Here is a 24,522-nt window from a genome sequence, read left to right on the forward strand (position 1 = left end):
TAGTCGGGGGGGGATATCATCAACATTAGTCAGGGGGGATATCATCAACATTAGTCGGGGGGATATCATCAACATTAGTCAGGGGGGATATCATCAACATTAGTCGGGGGGATATCATCAACATTAGTCAGGGGGATATCATCAACATTAGTCGGGGGATATCATCAACATTAGTCAGGGGGTGTATCGTCAACATTAGTCAACATTAGTCGGGGTGTATCATCAACATTGGTCGGGGGTGTATCATCAACATTAGTCGGGGGTGTATCATCAACATTAGTCGGGGTGTATCATCAACATTAGTCGGGTGGGGGTATCATCAACATTAGTCGGGGGGGTATCATCAACATTAGTCGGGGGGGGTGTATCATCAACATTAGTGACCTGACTAATCCAGTCATGTCACAGTTGTGCAGCGTCTCTAGGGTGACAACCTCAGTTAATTTCTGACTGGTGGGATGTATTCATTCAGATCAAGGCATGGCAGTCATTCTCAAGTCATATGTGCACACTGACTGCTGCTGTTGTCATACAGCAGGTGTAGATCACACTTCTATTACTTGGGCTTAGGTTGCTGAAGAGAAACGTAGGCCTACATCCATTTGGTCTCCCTCCCCATTCAGTGTCCTTGATTTTTTTCATGGTCCAGGCAGCGAATGGCTTGTTTAAAGATGGCCGCCTGTTCTTTGTGACTCATGTGGTGCTCACCTCAGCAATATCCTCTGTCAGACTCGGGGAGATGTTGTTCCTGCCTCTTCTGCTTCTAGATGTTGTGTCGTTAGCTAGGGGACTAAGATGGCCCTGGTGATGTCATACCTGCTGTGAGCACGTCTTCCTGTAAAATCCCTGTAGTCTGTGTGGAGCGGCCGTAGTCATGATGACTTCATGACAGCATAGAGACAGCCTCGTTAGCCTTGCACTTATTTATTAGGCAGTCGGGCCCCAAAAATGAAGTCCATCTTCTCAGTGACAGGGTTGAGGAGCTACTCGTGTTTGAAAATGTACTCACTCTCTACTGTAAGTCGCTCTGGATAATAGCATCCTCTAAATGACTCAAATATATTTATTAGGCAGTCAGGGTTCAAAATGTAGTTAATCTCCTCAGTGAGCAGGTTGAGGAAGAGTCCAGACTAATGCAGTGCATGTGCTCATCATGAATCATATGATAATCACCATATGATTACCCTCTTTTTATGTCTTTGTGTAAAATTTAAAAAAGGCTAGCCCTTCCAACCTGATTGGCCTGCAGCCCTGTCAATCACCCTTCAATCCACCCTCCCCCACTCATTCCAACCAATCAGGGAGCTTGGACACACACTAGTGCTCCACCCTGTCACCTCAAGTTAGCGCGTGTTTTTACATGTCGTCGTAAGTAGAGAAGATGCATGTTGTGTCGTGACGTACTGTTTCTATCTTGAGGTGTTGTGCGTCCATGGAACATAACCACACAACGATATCAACAAGTTGAACTGAATCGTCTGTCCATGGAACATAACCACACAACGATATCAACAAGTTGAACTGAATCGTCTGTCCATGGAACATAACCACACAACAATATCAACAAGTTGAACTGAATCGTCTGTCCATGGAACATAACCACACAACCATATCAACAAGTTGAACTGAATCGTCTGTCCATGGAACATAACCACACAACGATATCAACAAGTTGAACTGAATCGTCTGTCCATGGAACATAACCACACAACCATATCAACAAGTTGAACTGAATCGCCTGTCCATGGAACATAACCACACAACCATATCAACAAGTTGAACTGAATGTGTTTCCATGGAACATAACCATCACAACGATATCAACAAGTGTGAATGGTGTGTTGATGGGCCTCACCATCATGTTGACTGACAACAGTGTCCATGGAACATAACCACACAACCATATCAACAAGTTGAACTGAATCGTCTGTGTGCCGTGTGATGGTTTCCAAGTGTTTAGTATGGGCCTCACCATCATGTTCTGACCGGACAACAGTGGCGTGTGATGGTGTGTTTAGTATGGGCCTCACCATCGTGTTCTGACCGGACAACAGTGCCGTGTGATGGTGTGTTTAGTATGGGCCTCACCATCGTGTTCTGACCGGACAACAGTGGCGTGTGATGGTGTGTTTAGTATGGGCCTCACCATCATGTTCTGACCGGACAACAGTGCCGTGTGATGGTGTGTTTAGTATGGGCCTCACCATCATGTTCTGACCGGACAACAGTGCCGTGTGATGGTGTGTTTAGTATGGGCCTCACCATCATGTTCTGACCGGACAACAGTGCCGTGTGATGGTGTGTTTAGTATGGGCCTCACCATCATGTTCTGACCGGACAACAGTGGCGTGTGATGGTGTGTTTAGTATGGGCCTCACCATCGTGTTCTGACCGGACAACAGTGCCGTGTGATGGTGTGTTTAGTATGGGCCTCACCATCATGTTCTGACCGGACAACAGTGCCGTGTGATGGTGTGTTTAGTATGGGCCTCACCATCATGTTCTGACCGGACAACAGTGGCGTGTGATGGTGTGTTTAGTATGGGCCTCACCATCATGTTCTGACCGGACAACAGTGGCGTGTGATGGTGTGTTTAGTATGGGCCTCACCATCGTGTTCTGACCGGACAACAGTGGCGTGTGATGGTGTGTTTAGTATGGGCCTCACCATCGTGTTCTGACCGGACAACAGTGGCGTGTGATGGTGTGTTTAGTATGGGCCTCACCATCATGTTCTGACCGGACAACAGTGGCGTGTGATTGTGTGTTTAGTATGGGCCTCACCATCATGTTCTGACCGGACAACAGTGGCGTTGATCCAGTGATGGTGTGTTCCCCAGAACAGTTGGACAGTCACATTATGAAGCTCACCATCAGTGACAGTTCTGACAGAACAGTTGACAACAGTGGCGTAGTGATGAGTGTGTTTAGTATGGGCCTCACCATCATGTTCTGACCGGACAACAGTTGAGACAGTCACATTATTGTGATTGTGTTGTTTGAAGCTCACCGTGTTCCCCAGAACAGCCTCACCATCATGTTCCCCTGAACAGTTGAGACAACAGTGGCGTGTGATGGTGTGTTTAGTCACATTATGGGCTCACCATCGTGTTCTGACCGGACAACAGTGAGACAGTCACATTATGGTCACCGTAGTTCCCCAGAACAGTTGAGACAGCCATTATGAACCATCATGTTCTGACCCAGAACAGTTGAGACAGTCACATTATGTGTTTATTATGAAGCTCACCATCAGTTGTTCCCCAGAACAGTTGAGACAGTCACAGTGAAGCGTAGTTATGGTGTCACATTATGAAGCTCACCGTAGTTCCCCAGAACAGTTGAGACAGTCACATTGTTCTGAGCCACCGTAGTTCCCAGAACAGTTGAGACCCAGAACAGTGGACAGTCACATTATGAAGCTCACCGTAGTTCCCCAGAACAGTTGATCCAGACATTATTTATTATGAAGCTCACCATCAGTTCCCCAGAACAGTTGAGACAGTGATGGTGTACATTTTATGAGGCCTCACAGTTCGTAGTTTGAGCCCAGAACAGTTGAGACAGTCACATGGTGTGTCCCCAGAACACAGTATGACAGTTGAGCTCACCATCATGTTCTGACCAGACAGAACAGTGTTCCCAGAACAGTTGAGATTATTGTCCCCAGAACATTATGAAGCTCACCGTAGTTCCCCAGAACAGTTGTCACGTACATTTGCTACAGTCAATACCTGCAGTCACTTGTGCAGATACAGTTGAAGAGAGAAGCTGATGGCACCGTCCCCAGAACATTTGAGACAGTCACATTATGAAGCTCACCGTAGTTCCCCAGAACAGTTGAGACAGTCACATTATTGTACATTATGAAGCTCACCGTAGTTCCCCAGAACAGTTGAGACAGTCACATTATGAAGCTCACCGTAGTTCCCCAGAACAGTTGAGACAGTCACATTATTGTACATTATGAAGCTCACCGTAGTTCCCCAGAACAGTTGAGACAGTCACATTATGAAGCTCACCGTAGTTCCCCAGAACAGTTGAGACAGTCACATTATTGTACATTATGAAGCTCACCGTAGTTCCCAGAACAGTTGATCCAGTCACAGTCACATTATGAAGCTCACCGTAGTTCCCCAGAACAGTTGAGACAGTCACATTATGAAGCTCATTGAGACAGTCACATTATTGTACATTATGAAGCTCACCGTAGTTCCCCAGAACAGTTGAGACAGTCACATTATTATTGTCACATTATGAAGCTCACCGTAGTTCCCCAGAACAGTTGAGACAGTCACATTATGAAGCTCACCGTAGTTCCCAGAACAGTTGAGACAGTCACATTATTGTACATTATGAAGCTCACCGTAGTTCCCCAGAACAGTTGAGACAGTCACATTATGAAGCTCACCGTAGTTCCCCAGAACAGTTGAGACAGTCACATTATTGTTCCCCAGAACATTATTATGAAGCTCACCGTAGTTCCCCAGAACAGTTGAGACAGTCACATTATTGTACATTATGAAGCTCACCGTAGTTCCCCAGAACAGTTGAGACAGTCACATTATTGTACATTATGAAGCTCACCGTAGTTCCCCAGAACAGTTGAGACAGTCACATTATTGTACATTATGAAGCTCACCGTAGTTCCCCAGAACAGTTGAGACAGTCACATTATTGTACATTATGAAGCTCACCGTAGTTCCCCAGAACAGTTGAGACAGTCACATTATGAAGCTCACCGTAGTTCCCCAGAACAGTTGAGACAGTCACATTATGAAGCTCACCGTAGTTCCCCAGAACAGTTGAGACAGTCACATTATTGTACATTATGAAGCTCACCGTAGTTCCCCAGAACAGTTGAGACAGTCACATTATGAAGCTCACCGTAGTTCCCCAGAACAGTTGAGACAGTCACATTATTGTACATTATGAAGCTCACCGTAGTTCCCCAGAACAGTTGAGACAGTCACATTATTGTACATTATGAAGCTCACCGTAGTTCCCCAGAACAGTTGAGACAGTCACATTATTGTACATTATGAAGCTCACCGTAGTTCCCCAGAACAGCTGAGACAGTCACATGTAGTTATGACAGCTCACACATTATGAAGCTCACCGTAGTTCCCCAGAACAGTTGAGACAGTCACATTATGAAGCTCACCGTAGTTCCCCAGAACAGTTGAGACAGTCACATTATTGTACATTATGAAGCTCACCGTAGTTCCCCAGAACAGTTGAGACAGTCACATTATTGTACATTATGAAGCTCACCGTAGTTCCCCAGAACAGCTGAGACAGTCACATTATGAAGCTCACCGTCGTTCCCAGAACAGTTGAGACAGTCACATTATTGTACATTATGAAGCTCACCGTAGTTCCCCAGAACAGTTGAGACAGTCACATTATGAAGCTCACCGTAGTTCCCCAGAACAGTTGAGACAGTCACATTATTGTACATTATGAAGCTCACCGTAGTTCCCCAGAACAGTTGAGACAGTCACATTATGAAGCTCACCGTAGTTCCCCAGAACAGTTGAGACAGTCACATTATTGTACATTATGAAGCTCACCGTAGTTCCCCAGAACAGTTGAGACAGTCACATTATGAAGCTCACCGTAGTTCCCCAGAACAGTTGAGACAGGCACATTATGAAGCTCACCGTAGTTCCCCAGAACAGTTGAGACAGTCACAGCTCACCGTAGTTCCCAGAACAGTTGAGACAGTCACATTATGAAGCTCACCGTAGTTCCCCAGAACAGTTGAGACAGTCACATTATGAAGCTCACCGTAGTTCCCCAGAACAGTTGAGACAGTCACATTATTGTACATTATGAAGCTCACCGTAGTTCCCCAGAACAGTTGAGACAGTCACATTATTGTACATTATGAAGCTCACCGTAGTTCCCCAGAACAGTTGAGACAGTCACATTATGAAGCTCACCGTAGTTCCCCAGAACAGTTGAGACAGTCACATTATGAAGCTCACCGTAGTTCCCCAGAACAGTTGAGACAGTCACATTATTGTACATTATGAAGCTCACCGTAGTTCCCCAGAACAGTTGAGACAGTCACATTATGAAGCTCACCGTAGTTCCCCAGAACAGTTGAGACAGTCACAGCTCACCGTAGTTCCCCAGAACAGTTGAGACAGTCACATTATTGTACATTATCGTAGTTCCCCAGAACAGTTGAGACAGTCACATTATGAAGCTCACCGTAGTTCCCCAGAACAGTTGAGACAGTCACATTATGAAGCTCACCGTAGTTCCCCAGAACAGTTGAGACAGTCACATTATGAAGCTCACCGTAGTTCCCCAGAACAGTTGAGACAGTCACATTATTGTACATTATGAAGCTCACCGTAGTTCCCCAGAACAGTTGAGACAGTCACATTATTGTACATTATGAAGCTCACCGTAGTTCCCCAGAACAGCTGAGACAGTCACATTATGAAGCTCACCGTAGTTCCCCAGAACAGTTGAGACAGTCACATTATTGTACATTATGAAGCTCACCGTAGTTCCCCAGAACAGTTGAGACAGTCACATTATGAAGCTCACCATTATGAAATAGTTCCCCAGAACAGTTGAGACAGTCACATTATTGTACATTATGAAGCTCACCGTAGTTCCCCAGAACAGTTGAGACAGTCACATTATTGTACATTATGAAGCTCACCGTAGTTCCCCAGAACAGTTGAGACAGTCACATTATGAAGCTCACCGTAGTTCCCCAGAACAGCTGAGACAGTCACACATTATGAAGCTCAGTTCCCCAGAACAGTTGAGACAGTCACATTATTGTACATTATGAAGCTCACCAGTTCCCCAGAACAGTTGAGACAGTCACATTATTATGAAGCTTGTTCCCCAGAACATTATGAAGCTGAAGCCGTAGTTCCCCAGAACAGTTGAGACAGTCACATTATGAAGCTCACCGTAGTTCCCCAGAACAGTTGAGACAGTCACATTATGAAGCTCACCGTAGTTCCCCAGAACAGTTGAGACAGTCACATTATGAAGCTCACCGTAGTTCCCCAGAACAGTTGAGACAGTCACATTATTGTACATTATGAAGCTCACCGTAGTTCCCCAGAACAGTTGAGACAGTCATTATTGTACATTATGAAGCTCACCGTAGTTCCCCAGAACAGTTGAGACAGTCACATTATGAAGCTCACCGTAGTTCCCCAGAACAGTTGAGACAGTCACATTATTGTACATTATGAAGCTCACCGTAGTTCCCCAGAACAGTTGAGACAGTCACATTATTGTACATTATGAAGCTCACCGTCGTTCCCCAGAACAGTTGAGACAGTCACGTGTTTGTTTGTAAATGGCACAACTGGAGAAAGTGCAACACATTCAGCAGAGATTAGCACATGGACATACAAACACTACTGCCACCTTCTGGTTTGGAGTATTTTAACAAGGCTGAGTAACTGACGACTTAAAGGTTTTTGCTGTGTGGACACAAAAATAATGAGTGCCGACACCGTTCAGGGGTGCTAAGTACTGTCGGCAGGCAAACGTTTAACCAGTGTGTCTAAGTTATTATTATTATTGTTATTTTATTGAACCTTTATTTAACTAGGCAAGTCAGTTTGGCTTCAGATAGACAGCTAGGTGAGACGTACTATTGACTGGAACATGCTCATTTGTCCTCAGTGTTTATCAGCCAAGTCAGTGCTAGTAGGAAAAGACAAGGGCCAGTGTTTTGAGTTACATAGGGATTGTTTTATCTGGAACCAAAAGAAGCCAATCTCTCTTGGAAAGAAAGAGCTTCACAGAGGAGAAGCAGTGACTGTAAATAGCGTCCTGGAGCCACACAACTCTCACACAGACCGCATGGGTTTCCTAGGTAACGTCTCCCATCTGTTTTCTACTCAACAACAGTAAATTGATGTATTCATGTGTGTAATGGGCAGGCTTTCATGTTAGAGTACAGGGAAAGGAAGGAGAGAAAGATGATGATGATAGGAGTGATATGATAGGAGAGGAAGAGAAAGAGAGATGATAGGAGAGGAAGAGAAAGAGATGATGATGATAGGAGGGAGAGAAAGAGGTGATAGGAGAGGAAAGAGAGAAAGAGGTGATAGGAGAGGAAAGCGAGAGGGATATGATAGGAGAGGGAGAGAGAGCGATGATAGGAGAGGAAAGCGAGAGGGATATGATAGGAGAGGGAGAGAGAGCGATGATAGGAGAGGGAGAGAAAGGGGTGATAGGAGAGGGAGAGAGAGCGATGATAGGAGAGGGAGAGAAAGGGGTGATAGGAGAGGGAGAGAGAGCGATGATAGGAGAGGGAGTTCGTACTGTTAGGTGACCTAAACTGGGATATGCTTAACACCCCGGCTGTCCTACAATCTAAGCTAGATGCCCTCAATCTCACACAAATTATCTAGGAACCTACCAGGTACAACCCTAAATCCGTAACCATGGGCACCCTCATAGATATCATCCTAACCAACTTGCCCTCTAAATACACCTCTGCTGTCTTCAACCAGGATCTCGGCGATCACTGCCTCATTGCCTGCGTCCGTAATGGGTCCGCGGTCAAACAACCATCCCTCAACACTGTCAAACGCTCCCTTAAACACTTGGTTGCTCTTTAAAAGTGCTTTCCTCACCATCTTAAATAAGCATGCCCCGTTCAAAAAATGTAGAATTAAGAACGTATATAGCCCTTGGTTCACCCCAGACTTGACTGCCCTTGACCAGCACAAAAACATCATGTGGCGTACTGCATTAGCATCGAATAGCCCCCGCGATATGCAACTTTTCAGGGACTTCAGGAACCAATATACACAGTCAGTTAGGAAAGCTAAGGGTAGCTTAGCTTAACAGAAAAAGCAGGGGGGAGGATACGAGGGGAGAAGGGGGGGACGAGGGGAGAAGGGGGAGAGGAGGAGGGGGAGGGAGGGTAGAGAAGGAGGTGAGGGGGAGGAGACGAGGGGGGGTAGAGGGGGTGAGGGAGGAGGAGAGGGAAAGGAAGGAGAGAAACAGAGGACAGGTTGAGAGAAGACGAGAGAAGGAAAGGAGATGAGCATGTGAAGGCAAGGAGAGAGCATAAGAGGAGAGGACAAATCAGAATCAAAGTTTATTGGTTGCATACACAGATTTGCAGATGTCGCAGGTGCAGCGAAATGCTGGAGGAAGGGAGAGGACAGAAGAAAGAGCTCAGCTGGGGCTCTTCTCTCTGACTGCAGAAACCCACAGCTCTGACCCAGTCACGTGTCTCCAGCCTGACCAGCAGGTCACCCCTGCTGTAGCAGAGGCTGTCTGATATGTGGATACCCAGTAACGCCAGTCAAGCTTGGTTGACTCTACAGTAGGTCGAACAACTGTCTGTCGCTGATATAGGCTAGAGGAGGTACTCTGGATGTACAGATGGTTCGTTAGAGAAACACTACTAGGTAACCTTGTGTTGAATGCCACAACAGATATTCCCTATTTATTCTATCCCAACCTTCTTTATCCCAACATGTGAAATACAATTGCATAAGAAGTAATGTTCCAAAACGTAATTCTCTGACTGTATTTGATCTCCGTAGTGGAGAAGCCGCTTTTAAAAGATGACCCTGGCACAAATATGCCATGCGGTCTAACCCATTCCATCAGTATTTCATAACTGTCTGGGACGGCAGCCATCAGGATCTGGGTTCAAATACTATTTTAAATCTTTCGAATATGTTGAGCGTTTGCTTGAGCCTGCCTGGTGTGCCAGATGGGTTTTTCTCTACTTCCATTGTGCCAGGCAAGCTAAATCAAGCCCAGATGGAGTATTTGATTTAAAATAAAATTGAACCGGGGTCTGGCAGCCATGGAAGAGGCGATCTGTCTCTGCCTGGCTGGTTTTGGTTTCAGTTGGAAACGCCATATGTAGCCCAGGGTTAGGAGGGAGCTTACTGACTGCTACAGATGGTTTTACCAGACACCGCCTTGCCAGGTCTCACTGCTACAGATGGTTTTACCAGACACCATCCTGCCAGGTCTGACTGCTACAGATGGTTTTACCAGACACCACCCTGCCAGGACTGACTGCTACAGATGGTTTTACCAGACACCACCCTGCCAGGACTGACTGCTACAGATGGTTTTACCAGACACCGCCCTGCCAGGTCTGACTGCTACAGATGGTTTTACCAGACACCACCCTGCCAGGACTGACTGCTACAGATGGTTTTACCAGACACCACCCTGCCAGGTCTGACTGCTACAGATGGTTTCACCAGACACCACCCTGCCAGGACTGACTGCTACAGATGGTTTTACCAGACACCGCCCTGCCAGGTCTGACTGCTACAGATGGTTTTACCAGACACCACCCTGCCAGGTCTCACTGTTACAGATGGTTTTACCAGACACCACCCTGCCAGGACTGACTGCTACAGATGGTTTTACCAGACACCACCCTGCCAGGTCTGACTACAGATGGTTTTACCAGACACCACCCTGCCAGGTCTGACTGCTACAGATGGTTTTACCAGACACCACCCTGCCAGGACTGACTGCTACAGATGGTTTTACCAGACACCGCCCTGCCAGGTCTGACTGCTACAGATGGTTTTACCAGACACCACCCTGCCAGGTCTGACTGCTACAGATGGTTTTACCAGACACCACCCTGCCAGGTCTCACTGTTACAGATGGTTTTACCAGACACCACCCTGCCAGGACTGACTGCTACAGATGGTTTTACCAGACACCACCCTGGTACAGATGGTTTTACCAGACACCGCCCTGCCAGGTCTGACTGCTACAGATGGTTTTACCAGACACCACCCTGCCAGGGCTGACTGTACAGATGGTTTTACCAGACACCGCCCTGCCAGGACTCACTGCTACAGATGGTTTTACCAGACACCACCCTGCCAGGTCTGACTGCTACAGATGGTTTCACCAGACACCACCCTGCCAGGACTGACTGCTACAGATGGTTTTACCAGACACCACCCTGGTACAGATGGTTTTACCAGACACCACCCTGGTACAGATGGTTTTACCAGACACCACCCTGCCAGGTCTGACTGCTACAGATGGTTTCACCAGACACCACCCTGCCAGGACTGACTGCTACAGATGGTTTTACCAGACACCACCCTGCCAGGACTGACTGCTACAGATGGTTTTACCAGACACCACCCTGGTACAGATGGTTTTACCAGATACCACCCTGCCAGGACTGACTGATACAGATGGTTTTACCAGACACCACCCTGCCAGGACTCACTGCTACAGATGGTTTTACCAGACACCACCCTGGTACAGATGGTTTCACCAGACACCACCCTGCCAGGTCTGACTGCTACAGATGGTTTCACCAGACACCACCCTGCCAGGACTGACTGCTACAGATGGTTTTACCAGACACCACCCTGCCAGGACTGACTGCTACAGATGGTTTTACCAGACACCACCCTGCCAGGACTGACTGCTACAGATGGTTTTACCAGACACCACCCTGGTACAGATGGTTTTACCAGACACCACCCTGCCAGGACTGACTGCTACAGATGGTTTTACCAGACACCACCCTGCCAGGACTCACTGCTACAGATGGTTTTACCAGACACCACCCTGGTACAGATGGTTTTACCAGACACCACCCTGGTACAGATGGTTTTACCAGACACCACCCTGCCAGGACTGACTGCTACAGATGGTTTTACCAGACACCACCCTGCCAGGACTCACTGCTACAGATGGTTTTACCAGAATCCACCCTGGTACAGATGGTTTTACCAGACACCACCCTGGTACAGATGGTTTTACCAGACACCACCCTGGTACAGATGGTTTTACCAGACACCACCCTGCCAGGACTGACTGCTACAGATGGTTTTACCAGACACCACCCTGGTACAGATGGTTTTACCAGACACCACCCTGGTACAGATGGTTTTACCAGACACCACCCTGGTACAGATGGTTTTACCAGACACCACCCTGGTACAGATGGTTTTACCAGACACCACCCTGGTGCAGATGGTTTTACCAGACACCACCCTGCCAGGTCTCAATGCTAGAGATGGTTTTACCAGACACCACCCTGGTACAGATGGTTTTACCAGACACCACCCTGCCAGGACTCACTGCTACAGATGGTTTTACCAGACACCACCCTGGTACAGATGGTTTTACCAGACACCACCCTGGTACAGATGGTTTTACCAGACACCACCCTGGTACAGATGGTTTTACCAGACACCACCCTGGTACAGATGGTTTTACCAGACACCGCCCTGCCAGGACTGACACACTCATGTCCACATAGCTCCTCATGTCAAGTCTCTGGTTTCCTTAAAGCCCAATGCAGACTGTTTTATATCAAATCATTTCTGGGTAACAATGACGTACGTGCAGTGCTGTAATTGTTTTAAAATTAAAATGGTCCAAATTAAACAAATATAGCCATATTTGGTAAAAGACCAAGTCCATAATATGGCAAGAACAGCTCAAATAAGAAAAGAGAAACGACAGTCCGTTACTTTAAGACATGCAGCACAACATCTATGCAAAGGAGATGTCGTGCTTCATGAGGCACATGGTGGTCACACCAGATACTGATCGGTTTTCTGATCCACGCCCCTACCTTTTTTTTAAAGGCACCTTTGATCAACAGGTGCATATCTGTATTCCCAGTCATGTGAAATCCATAGATTAGGGCCTAATGAATTTATTTAAATTGACTGATTTCCTTATGAACTGTAACTCAGTAAAATCTTTGAAATTGTTGCATGTTGCTTTTCTTTATATTTTTGTTCAGTTCATAAATATGTTGTGAGGAGGACAGAGTTGAAGAAAGCAGGGTCATTCTCAGGGTTAGACTGCATGGTCATTCTCAGGGTTAGACTGCATGGTCATTCTCAGGGTTAGACTGCGTGGTCATTCTCAGGGTTAGACTGCATGGTCATTCTCAGGGTTAGACTGCATGGTCATTCTCAGGGTTAGACTGCGTGGTCATTCTCAGGGTTAGACTGCGTGGTCATTCTCAGGGTTAGACTGCGTGGTCATTCTCAGGGGTTAGACTGCATGGTCATTCTCAGGGTTAGACTGCATGGTCATTCTCAGGGTTAGACTGCAGGGTCATTCTCGGGGTTAGACTGCAGGGTCAGGGTTCATGGTCATTCAGGGTTAGACTGCGTGGTCATTCTCAGGGTTAGACTGCGTGGTCATTCTCAGGGTTAGACTGCGTGGTCATTCTCAGGGTTAGACTGCGTGGTCATTCTCAGGGTTAGACTGCATGGTCATTCTCAGGGTTAGACTGCATTGTGAATGCAGGGACATGGTTTGATAACTGTTAAAATATTTCTTGACTGGAAGTCTTCATGCTTCCCTCAGCTTGGTAGTAATATCAGGATTCCTTTTCTAAACCAAATACTTACCACCTCATGCTGTCTATTCACTGTGAATACCAGGCTCGGTGTTGTAGAGGTACTAGGTCTTTACCAGTGGGAAAGTACTCCTCATGCTGTCTGTATTCACTGTGAATACCAGGCTCGGTGTTGTAGAGGTACTAGGTCTTTACCAGTGGGAAAGTACTCCTCATGCTGTCTGTATTCACTGTGAATACCAGGCTCGGTGTTGTAGAGGTACTAGGTCTTTACCAGTGGGAAAGTACTCCTCATGCTGTCTGTATTCACTGTGAATACCAGGCTCAGTGAGTAGAGGTACTAGGTCTTTACCAGTGGGAAAGTACTCCTCATGCTGTCTGTATTCACTGTGAATACCAGGCTCGGTGTTGTAGAGGTACTAGGTCTTTACCAGTGGGAAAGTACTCCTCATGCTGTCTGTATTCACTTGAATACCAGGCTCGGTGTTGTAGAGGTACTAGGTTTTTACCAGTGGGAAAGTACTCCTCATGCTGTCTGTATTCACTGTGAATACCAGGCTCGGTGTTGTAGAGTTACTAGGTCTTTACCAGTGGGAAAGTCATTCTCATGCTGTCTGTATTCACTGTGAATACCAGGCTCAGGTGTTAGAGGTACTAGGTCTTTACCAGTGGGAAAGTACTCCTCATGCTGTCTGTATTCACTGTGAATACCAGGCTCGGTGTTGTAGAGTTACTAGGTCTTTACCAGTGGGAAAGTACTCCTCATGCTGTCTGTATTCACTGTGAATACCAGGCTCGGTGTTGTAGAGGTACTAGGTCTTTACCAGTGGGAAAGTACTCCTCATGCTGTCTGTATTCACTGTGAATACCAGGCTCGGTGTTGTAGAGGTACTAGGTCTTTACCAGTGGGAAAGTACTCCTCATGCTGTCTGTATTCACTGTGAATACCAGGCTCGGTGTTGTAGAGGTACTAGGTCTTTACCAGTGGGAAAGTACTCCTCATGCTGTCTGTATTCACTGTGAATACCAGGCTCGGTGAGTAGAGGTACTAGGTCTTTACCAGTGGGAAAGTACTCCTCATGCTGTCTGTATTCACTGTGAATACCAGGCTCGGTGAGTAGAGGTACTAGGTCTTTACCAGTGGGAAAGTACTCCTCATGCTGTCTGTATTCACTGTGAATACCAGGCTCGGTGAGTAGAGGTACTAGGTCTTTACCAGTGGGAAAGTACTCCTCATGCTGTCTGTATTCACTGTGAATACCAGGCTCAGTGTTGTAGAGGTACTAGGTCTTTACCAGTGGGAAAGTACTCCTCATGCTGTCTGTATTCACTGTGAATACCAGGCTCGGTGTTGTAGAGGTACTAGGTCTTTACCAGTGGGAAAGTACTCCTCATGCTGTCTGTATTCACTGTGAATACCAGGCTCGGTGTTGTAGAGGTACTAGGTCTTTACCAGTGGGAAAGTACTCCTCATGCTGTCTGTATTCACTGTGAATACCAGGCTCTGTGTTGTAGAGGTACTAGGTCTTCACCAGTGGGAAAGTACTCCTCATGCTGTCTGTATTCACTGTGAATACCAGGCTCGGTGTTGTAGAGGTACTAGGTCTTTACCAGTGGGAAAGTACTCCTCATGCTGTCTGTATTCACTGTGAATACCAGGCTCGGTGTTGTAGAGGTACTAGGTCTTTACCAGTGGGAAAGTACTCCTCATGCTGTCTGTGTTCACTGTGAATACCAGGCTCGGTGTTGTAGAGGTACTAGGTCTTTACCAGTGGGAAAGTACTCCTCATGCTGTCTGTATTCACTGTGAATACCAGGCTCGGTGTTGTAGAGGTACTAGGTCTTTACCAGTGGGAAAGTACTCCTCATGCTGTCTGTGTTCACTGTGAATACCAGGCTCGGTGTTGTAGAGGTACTAGGTCTTTACCAGTGGGAAAGTACTCCTCATGCTGTCTGTATTCACTGTGAATACCAGGCTCGGTGTTGTAGAGGTACTAGGTCTTTACCAGTGGGAAAGTACTCCTCATGCTGTCTGTATTCACTGTGAATACCAGGCTCGGTGTTGTAGAGGTACTAGGTCTTTACCAGTGGGAAAGTACTCCTCATGCTGTCTGTATTCACTGTGAATACCAGGCTCGGTGTTGTAGAGGTACTAGGTCTTTACCAGTGGGAAAGTACTCCTCATGCTGTCTGTATTCACTGTGAATACCAGACTCGGTGTTGTAGAGGTACTAGGTCTTTACCAGTGGGAAAGTACTCCTCATGCTGTCTGTATTCACTGTGAATACCAGGCTCTGTGTTGTAGAGGTACTAGGTCTTTACCAGTGGGAAAGTACTCCTCATGCTGTCTGTATTCACTGTGAATACCAGGCTCGGTGTTGTAGAGGTACTAGGTCTTTACCAGTGGGAAAGTAGTATACAATGCAGTCTACTCAATGCTCCGCTTGGGCAAAGTATCCATTCAATTGACCCCTACCTGGATGCCACCAGTTGAACAGAAGGATATGTCTTGTGGACCCCCTCCAACTTCATGTGTCTACAGTATCATCAAAAGGGGTGGTGTCTTACTACTTTTGGCCCGACCAATTTTGAGGCGGAACATTCTGGTCTCTGGTGAAGTGGAGAGAATAAATCCCCCCCGCCCCCTGCTGTTAGCCTGTTTCCATGGTAACATGGCTGCTAGACCAGTTCAGACTCCCATCCAGACTTTGACTGTTATATTTAAAGACACCAATGGGACCCTAACCAGTAACTTTGTGGACTATTTAATTGTCCAAATCAGAATCAATGTGATGGTGTATTGACTGGACTCATCCCGGAGAGCAGACTTGCTCCAGTCCAGTAGTAGCCTGGTAGGCTTTAACACTGGGCTTTAAACACTGTTATTTGTACACTTCTAATACAGATCATCTGCACCAAGCTTGCAGTGCACCACTCAACATTCCTTCAACCAATTCACTTATTCATATTCTGTGTTCATACCCTAAATAGAATGCTAAGTAAAGCAGGGATAGAGAGATTGCCGGTTTCAATGCAGAGCTACAGTGGGTTTTTTCAGGGCCCATTTGATGAGATTTAAATTCATTCTGTGACGTTCCCAAATTCAGCCCCCCTACTGGGGGATGCAGTATTAGCAGAGCACGGTCTCCTCCCACACAGCTTCTCTCTTCTCGCTCTCTACTATCATCACATCAACCTCCTCTAGAACACTGCAGCTGTGGGTCTGTTCAGAACGCCGCAATGTTTCACAACGTTACACAAAGTTCAGATAGAAATGCATTGTCTAGATCAGACACAGTTCTCTGTCTGGTAGAATAGGGAATTAAGTCACCTCCTATTTTGTTGCGTTTCTGTCGCTGTCAAAGTTCTGAACGCTTCACCTCACTGAATACAGCAGATCTATGGAACAATGAGCCAGTCTGGATGGAATGCCTACCGTCTTCCTGTCCACTCTGTTATCCTAGCAACAGTGGTCTGTGCCTTGGCTCCTCCCCACACCCACCATGACATGTGTTTCTGTCACGTCAGATGAAGGCTGCTCTGAAAGTGTCTCTGCACTCAGCAGGTGGATCCATTCTGCTCTTCAGTCTGTTAGAATTTACCAACTGTCTTGTTGTCATGGTAGATATGGAAGGGCTCTAGTGACGGTGTGATGGAAGGGCTGTAGTGACGGTGTGGTGTAAGGGCTCTAGTGACGGTGTGATGGAAGGGCTGTAGTGACGGTGTGATGGAAGGGCTGTAGTGACAGTGTGGTGGAAGGGCTGTAGTGACGGTGTGGTGGAAGGGCTGTAGTGACGGTGTGGTGTAAGGGCTGTAGTGACGGTGTGGTGGAAGGGCTGTAGTGACGGTGTGGTGGAAGGGCTGTAGTGACGGTGTGGTGGAAGGGCTGTAGTGACGGTGTGGTGTAAGGGCTGTAGTGACGGTGTGGTGGAAGGGCTGTAGTGACGGTGTGATGGAAGGGCTGTAGTGATAGGCTCATGAGTCATAGTGTTGTCTCTGATTGGCCGGATAGAAAGGTCCTTTGACACACAGTCTGCGACTCAGCAGCTTCACACTTGTAGGGATTCATTGTCCTGCTGCTCTTCCTGGACACACAGCAGGTTGATACACAGCAGAGTGAAGTCATTAACGCTTGAGCTTCGGTTGTTATTGTGTCAGATGGAATGACGTTAGTGATCTGGTGAGAGGAAGTCATCCATCGTCCTACGGATGTTTCATGTTCTGTAAGTGACGTTGACGTCTGTGGCTAAATGGTCAGGAATGATTAATGATGTACGTTCTCCTGTTGGAAGCAAATAATGAAAGCCCATGAATACAGCAGAGAGTCACCACAGCAGTGTCCATTGGGGGAGTTACTTTGGTATCTGCTGGCCTGGGTTAGTCGGGCTGGGATCATATGAGTGGACAGAGTAGGTCTCTCCAGAGCAGAGACGGTGAGCTGAGGACATGATATGAGAGACAAGGCATCGGCTGGGACCTCATGCAAGTTTAATTTGCTCCAGTATGGCTGTGCTCCTCTCCACCCAGCCTGACACGCCACAGCAGCACAGGGATAAGACGCCCAGCCAGACACGCCACAGCAGCACAGGGATAAGACGCCCAGCCAGACACGCCACAGCAGCACAGGGATAAGACGCCTGACACGCCACAGCAGCACAGGGATAAGACTCCCAGCCTGACACGCCACAGCAGCACAGGGATAAGACGCCCAGCCTGACACGTCACAGCAGCACAGGGATAAGACGCCTGACACGCCACAGCAGCACAGGGATAAGACGCCCAGCCAGACACGCCACAGCAGCACAGGGATAAGACGCCTGACACGTCACAGCAGCACAGGGATAAGATGCCTGACACGCCACAGCAGCACAGGGATAAGACGCCCAGCCTGACACGCCACAGCAGCACAGGGATAAGACGCCCAGCCTGACACGCCACAGCAGCACAGGGATAAGACGCCCAGCCTGACACGCCACAGCAGCACAGGGATAAGACGCCCAGCCAGACACGCCACAGCAGCACAGGGATAAGACGCCTGACACGCCACAGCAGCACAGGGTGACGCCCATGACAGACAGCACAGGGACACGCCTGACACGCCACAGCACAGGGATAAGAGACACAGCAGCCTGACACGCCACAGCAGCACAGGGATAAGACGCCTGACACGCCACAGCAGCACAGGGATAAGACGCCTGACACGCCACAGCAGCACAGGGATAAGACGCCCAGCCTGACACGCCACAGCAGCACAGGGATAAGACGCCCAGCCTGACACGCCACAGCAGCACAGGGATAAGACGCCCAGCCAGACACGCCACAGCAACACAGTCCTGAATGGAGAGGAGAGCGTCGGTCTGCTACATTTTGAAACGGACCATTGGTGTTTCTCAATGGCTGTGAATAGAACATGATGTTCTACTTAGACCATCTCTTACCAGAGCCCTGACCACCAGCATGGGACATGATGTTCTACTTAGACCATCTCTTACCAGAGCCCAGACCACCAGCATGGAACATGATGTTCCACTCAGACCATCTCTTACCAGAGCCCAGACCAACAGCATGGAACATGATGTTCTACTCAGACCATCTCTTACCAGAGCCCTGACCACCAGACCAACAGCATGGAACATGATGTTCTACTTAGACCAACAGCATGGAACATGATGTTCTACTTAGACCATCTCTTACCAGAGCCCTGACCAACAGCATGGAACATGATGTTCTACTTAGACCATCTCTTACCAGAGCCCTGACCACCAGACCAACAGCATGGAACATGATGTTCTACTTAGACCATCTCTTACCAGAGCCCTGACCACCAGACCAACAGCATGGAACATGATGTTCTACTTAGACCATCTCTTACCAGAGCCCTGACCACCAGACCAACAGCATGGAACATGATGTTCTACTTAGACCATCTCTTACCAGAGCCCTGACCACCAGACCAACAGCATGGAACATGATGTCTAGACCAACAGAGCCCTGACCAAAGCATGGAACATGGATGTTCTTAGACCATCTCTTACCAGAGCCCTGACCAACAGCATGGAACATGGATGTTCTACTTAGACCATCTCTTACCAGAGCCCTGACCACCAGACCAGCAGCATGGAACATGATGTTCTACTTAGACCATCTCTTACCAGAGCCCTGACCACCAGACCAACAGCATGGAACATGATGTTCTACTTAGACCATCTCTTACCAGAGCCCTGACCACCAGACCAACAGCATGGAACATGATGTTCCACTTAGACCATCTCTTACCAGAGCCCTGACCACCAGACCAACAGCATGGAACATGATGTTCTACTTAGACCATCTCTTACCAGAGCCCTGACCACCAGACCAACAGCATGGAACATGATGTTCTACTTAGACCATCTCTTACCAGAGCCCTGACCACCAGACCAACAGCATGGAACATGATGTTCCACTTAGACCATCTCTTACCAGAGCCCTGACCACCAGACCAACAGCATGGAACATGGTGTTCTACTTAAACCATCTCTTACCAGAGCCCTGACCACCAGACCAACAGCATGGATTGGTTGGATGTTGGTTCTCATCCCGAGCACCACTGGGTCTTAGTCATCGTTGTGAATAAAAATGGGTTTTCCACAGCAAAGCAATCTTTTAAGAGTTTGAAGAGCGGCAGTTACTGAAATGTGATATTTGATTGTTTTCTCCTGATTTAGAGAAGTGATAACTTGATCCGAGGTCAGGCAGTCCACTGTGAAAACTGATTTGTATCTTCATTTTGGAGCCAAAAGATACATTATCCAGCATTCATCACACAAAGCCTACTCTTCTATTAAAGTCCTCTTACCATCACTTACCTGCTGTCCTGTCCAATCAGATTCTATCAGCTCGGTCACTGCTGAATGTCGGAACACATCGGCCCTTATAGAAGTGTTCTATTGCAGAACCAAAAGTCTACGATGTTTGTTATATAAAAACACGTTCTCCCTTCCAGTTTTTGTTGCATGGAAATGTGATTTGGTAATGCATGAGGCAACTAGAATATCAATGACTTCTTTCACGCTCTCTTGAATTAGCTCCTCTATCGCTTCATAAAAAAAGAAATGCTCAGGGAAATGAAATCCTTGTACTGTATTATATTGCATCCTTAAGGCTTCTCTGAAGTTTTCACATCTGTTACCTTGGAGCCAATTCTGTTTTGGTGCGTTGTCAGATTTAGCTACAGTGTGTGTTGCACCAACATGGAGCTGTCTTGGCTTTGGGTGTATGTACTACTGGCTTTAGGCCTTTAATGTAGACTGTACTATTTTGACTCTGTTTTACAAATCTTTTGAGAGTATTGTAACTTTTTGTATTGTTTGTTGGTTTGGCAATGTCACTGTCAGCCAGAGAAATATGTTGAGAAGGATTATCAACACAGCAAGCAAGGTACTAGGAGTCAAACAGAGAGGCCTGGATGAGATCTTTTAAGGTCAGGTCCCTCCGTAAGGCTCACAAAATAATTTTAGACCCAAGCCCACCCCTGTACCTGGACTTTGAACTACTCCCCTCTGGGTGCAGGTATAGGGCACCCCTCAGCAGGGAAAACACAACTAGACAATCATTTGTGCCAGGCGGGATATCCCTCCTAAATAGCTCAGGCTGATGTTCCTATGGACTCCGTAAGGCCAGCAGGCTCGTCTTTTAAATGTTTTATTTCTTTATTGGTATGGAACTGTTATGAAAGTTGTATTGTCAGTTTTCTTTTGTATTTAAACGCCACTTTAAATGTGTACATGACACTGCAACACAGTTTCCCCATGGGGACAATAAAGTCAGTAAAGTAAAGCTAAAGATGCACTTTGTGGAAAAATACCTATTTCCTGGTTGCTAAAATTCAAATAGTTCGCTTAATTTCAGTTTGTGACAAAACAAGCAAGTATAGTGTAGAGAATCATTGTACCATGTAAACTGCTGCGAAATAATAATAAAAAATCCATAACTAAAACGATAGTCTTTTCAGCTCTTGGATACTAGTGTACAAAACTGTAAAAGATGCTAAAAAAACAGTTGCACACAGAACAGATCTACAGCTTCTTTAGACTTGTTTTCAATGAGTGATAGATCTATAACACATATTTCTGTGTTAATTTGGTTGGGTTGCCCATAAAAGTGACATTGCATCTTTAACAGAGAGATGACATATGTAATCTGCTACTAGGGAGACTGTTACATATTGCATCTAACAGAGAGATGACATATGTAATCTGCTACTAGGGAGACTGTTACATATTGCATCTTTAACAGAGAGATGACATATGTAATCTGCTACTAGGGAGACTGTTACATATTGCATCTTTAACAGAGAGATGACATATGTAATCTGCTACTAGGGAGACTGTTACATATTGCATCTTTAACAGAGAGATGACATATGTAATCTGCTACTAGGGAGACTGTTACATATTGCATCTAACAGAGAGATGACATATGTAATCTGCTACTAGGGAGACTGTTACATATTGCATCTTTAACAGAGAGATGACATATGTAATCTGCTACTAGGGAGACTGTTACATATTGCATCTAACAGAGATGACATATGTAATCTGCTACTAGGGAGACTGTTACATATTGCATCTTTAACAGAGAGATGACATATGTAATCTGCTACTAGGGAGACTGTTACATATTGCATCTAACAGAGAGATGACATATGTAATCTGCTACTAGGGAGACTGTTACATATTGCATCTTTAACAGAGAGATGACATATGTAATCTGCTACTAGGGAGACTGTTACATATTGCATCTAACAGAGATGACATATGTAATCTGCTACTAGGGAGACTGTTACATATTGCATCTAACAGAGAGATGACATATGTAATCTGCTACTAGGGAGACAGTTACATATTGCATCTTTAACAGAGAGATGACATATGTAATCTGCTACTAGGGAGACTGTTACATATTGCATCTTTAACAGAGAGATGACATATGTAATCTGCTACTAGGGAGACTGTTACATATTGCATCTTTAACAGAGATATGACATATGTAATCTGCTACTAGGGATCTGCTACTAGGGGAGACTGTTACATATTGCATCTACATGACATATGTAATCTGCTACTAGGAGACAGTTACATATTGCATCTTTAACAGAGAGATGACATATGTAATCTGCTACTAGGGAGACTGTTACATATTGCATCTAACAGAGAGATGACATATGTAATCTGCTACTAGGGAGACAGTTACATATTGCATCTTTAACAGAGAGATGACATATGTAATCTGCTACTAGGGAGACAGTTACATATTGCATCTTTAACAGAGAGATGACATATGTAATCTGCTACTAGGGAGACAGTTACATATTGCATCTTTAACAGAGAGATGACATATGTAATCTGCTACTAGGGAGACAGTTACATATTGCATCTTTAACAGAGAGATGACATATGTAATCTGCTACTAGGAGAGACAGTTACAGAGAGATGACATATGTAATCTGCTACTAGGAGACTGTTACATAGATCTAACAGAGAGATGACATATGTAATCTGCTACTAGGGAGACAGTTACATATTGCATCTTTAACAGAGAGATGACATATGTAATCTGCTACTAGGGAGACTGTTACATATTGCATCTAACAGAGAGATGACATATGTAATCTGCTACTAGGGAGACTGTTACATATTGCATCTAACAGAGAGATGACATATGTAATCTGCTACTAGGGAGACAGTTACATATTGCATCTTTAACAGAGAGATGACATATGTAATCTGCTACTAGGGAGACTGTTACATATTGCATCTAACAGATGACATATGTAATCTGCTACTAGGGAGACAGTTACATGTGTAATCTGCTACTAGGGAGACAGTTACATATGTAATCTGCTACTAGGGAGACAGTTACATATGTAATCTGCTACTAGGGAGACAGTTACATATGTAATCTGCTACTAGGGAGACTGTTACATGTGTAATCTGCTACTAGGGAGACAGTTACATATGTAATCTGCTACTAGGGAGACTGTTACATGTGTAATCTGCTACTAGGGAGACTGTTTACATGTGTAATCTGCTACTAGGGAGACAGTTACATGTGTAATCTGCTACTAGGGAGACAGTTACATATGTAATCTGCTACTAGGGAGAGTTACATATGTAATCTTTAACAGAGATGACATATGTAATCTGCTACTAGGGAGACAGTTACATGTGTAATCTGCTACTAGGGAGACTGTTACACATTGCATCTGTAACAGAGAGATGACATATGTAATCTGCTACTAGGGAGACAGTTACATGTGTAATCTGCTACTAGGGAGACAGTTACATATTGCATCTAACAGAGAGATGACATATGTAATCTGCTACTAGGGAGACTGTTACATGTGTAATATGCTACTAGGGAGACAGTTACATATTGCATCTAACAGAGAGATGACATATGTAATCTGCTACTAGGGAGACAGTTACATATGTAATCTGCTACTAGGGAGACAGTTACATATGTAATCTGCTACTAGGGAGACAGTTACATGTGTAATCTGCTACTAGGGAGACAGTTACATATGTAATCTGCTACTAGGGAGACAGTTACATATGTAATCTGCTACTAGGGAGACAGTTACATGTGTAATCTGCTACTAGGGAGACAGTTACATATGTAATCTGCTACTAGGGAGACAGTTACATGTGTAATCTGCTACTAGGGAGACGGTTACATGTGTAATCTGCTACTAGGGAGACGGTTACATGTGTAATCTGCTACTAGGGAGACGGTTACATGTGTAATCTGCTACTAGGGAGACGGTTACATGTGTAATCTGCTACTAGGGAGACGGTTACATGTGTAATCTGCTACTACGGTTACATGTGTAATCTGCTACTAGGGAGACGGTTACATGTGTAATCTGCTACTAGGGAGACGGTTACATGTGTAATCTGCTACTAGGGAGACTGTTACATGTGTAATCTGCTACTAGGGAGACTGTTACATGTGTAATCTGCTACTAGGGAGACTGTTACATATGTCATCTGCTACTAGGGAGACGGGATCGGAGGCAGTTTAGGGTTTCCAGGATTACCGTCATTGAGTTTGAAATGCTTGTTTTGTCACAGAAGGGCCAAGGTCGGCGCTGTGACAGAGGGATGGAGAACAATGACTCTGAATATGTACAATGGTTTAGGGAC

At 46.0% G+C, this 24,522-nt stretch overlaps 1 protein-coding gene across 1 annotated transcript in view; it reads left to right on the top strand.

The window, feature by feature from the left end:
• The window catches only part of zhx2a (zinc fingers and homeoboxes 2a), a 33,180-nt gene that overhangs the window by 3,303 nt on the left and 5,355 nt on the right, over nt 1-24,522 (top strand). The gene's annotated exons all lie outside the window — the stretch shown is intronic.

This window comes from Oncorhynchus nerka, linkage group LG14 (assembly GCF_034236695.1).
Source record: "Oncorhynchus nerka isolate Pitt River linkage group LG14, Oner_Uvic_2.0, whole genome shotgun sequence".
Classification (NCBI taxonomy): Eukaryota; Metazoa; Chordata; class Actinopteri; order Salmoniformes; family Salmonidae; genus Oncorhynchus; species Oncorhynchus nerka.